Below are 1829 nucleotides of genomic sequence, written 5' to 3'. Positions count from 1 at the left end.
AAAATATACATCTATAAGTAATAAACATATAGATATTGGTTAAAGCTGTGCAAGTACATAAGATCTTGTAGAAGAGAATGCACATAGAAAAAAATGTCTAAGACTAGTTTATAGAAACACCAGCATTTAGAAGTTTAAGCATGGCTGGGATTTTTATCTTTTTCTTTCTTTCCTTATTTATTTTATGGCTGTCCCCCAGGACCTCAGAACAGTGATGCCTGGCACACTACAGATACTCAGTAAATATTTGTTGAATAAATGAGTAAACGAGGAAACAAACCATTACCAATAAGAGTCAACAGAAACAACAAAGAAGAGAATCGTGCCTCCAAAGACTCAGCTATTTGAGTTATCACATAAAAACCAAAAACCAAACCCACTGCTGTCGAGTTGATTCTGACTCATAACAACCCTACAGGACAGAGTTGAACCGCCTCATAGACTTTCCAAGGAGCAGCTATTAGATTTGAACTGCTGACCTTTTGGTTAGCAACCATAGCTCTTAACCACTACGCCAGCAGGGCTCCGAGTTATCCCATACAGAACAAAAAGTAACTGTGGTAAATATGCTTAAAGACAGACGAAAGGGATCTAAAGTATCACTAAAGAATGAGAGGTTCAAACTTGGCCAGGTAGATTTGGAAAAAAAAAAAAACGACCAAATGGAATTTCTAGAAATATAAAAATTGAAGATAGGAACTCAGGGAACAGTTTAAACAATAAAGAGAAAAGGTTAAGTAGTGCACCAGTAGATCTGAGGATATTGTCCAAAAAGTAATACAGAATATTTGAAAAAGAGGTTAAGAGTCAAGAAAATGAAATCAGAGGCCAGAGTGCATAGAAGGACGTAATCCATAAGATATAATGGCTGAAAGTTTTCCAAAACCAAAGAAATTTATCAATGCCCACATTCAAGAAGCCCAAAACACAGATAGAATACATCAAAGTGAAACCACATAACATTAACAAAGAGATCATTAAAGAATCCAGAAAGAAAAGGCATATTAGCTACAAAAAAAATGACAGACTGATAGCTCACTTCACTACAGCAACAATGAAAACCATAACACAGAGGAATAACATCGGCAAGACACTGAAATATAATAACAGTTCCTCTAGAATTCTAAATCTAGTAAAGCTATCTTTCATGAATGAGAATGAAAGAAATGGACTAAGGAATGCTCAGCAAAGAAAACAGTAAGTATACACAAAATCTAAACAAATACTGACTATACAAAAATAACAACAGTGTCTAATTTAGGGGGATAAAAGCCTAAAAGTCAGGATAGGAGTGATAAAAATAGAAGCATTCCAGGGTTATTGTATTATTTTTGAAGAGGATATACAAAACATTCTATGGTCATCACAAAAAAATAGAAAATAGAGGGAGGCAGAGCCAACATGGCACCCTAGACAAATACATCATGCGGACTCTCTGCAGCAAAGATGCAAAATACGAAGTAAAACAGATACAAACGTCAATCCTGGAACCCTAAGCATCAAATGAAGGGATAAAGAACTAGATCAAACACTGAATGAAAGAAGAAACTGAAGAAAAACAGAGAATTAGGAGAGATACAGAGTGGAGGTCCCCTGCAAACTAACACGACACAGTATCGCCATCCGGGAGCACAGCGAGCAACGACCTTGGGCAGAGAGTAGGAGAAGGCAACTTTCATGGAGCTCTCAACAGGAGACAGAGCACCTAGTCACCAGGGAAACACACTTTCCCACTCCTCACCCTTCTGCCCTGTACGCCACCCTCATGGCCCTTCCCCATGGACCACTCCATGCCACTCGGCTAGAGGGCTACCGACCCACCATTAACT

This window comes from Trichechus manatus, unplaced genomic scaffold (assembly GCF_000243295.1).
Source record: "Trichechus manatus latirostris isolate Lorelei unplaced genomic scaffold, TriManLat1.0 scaffold00193, whole genome shotgun sequence".
Classification (NCBI taxonomy): domain Eukaryota; kingdom Metazoa; phylum Chordata; class Mammalia; order Sirenia; family Trichechidae; genus Trichechus; species Trichechus manatus.
This window is presented reverse-complemented; position numbering follows the sequence as displayed.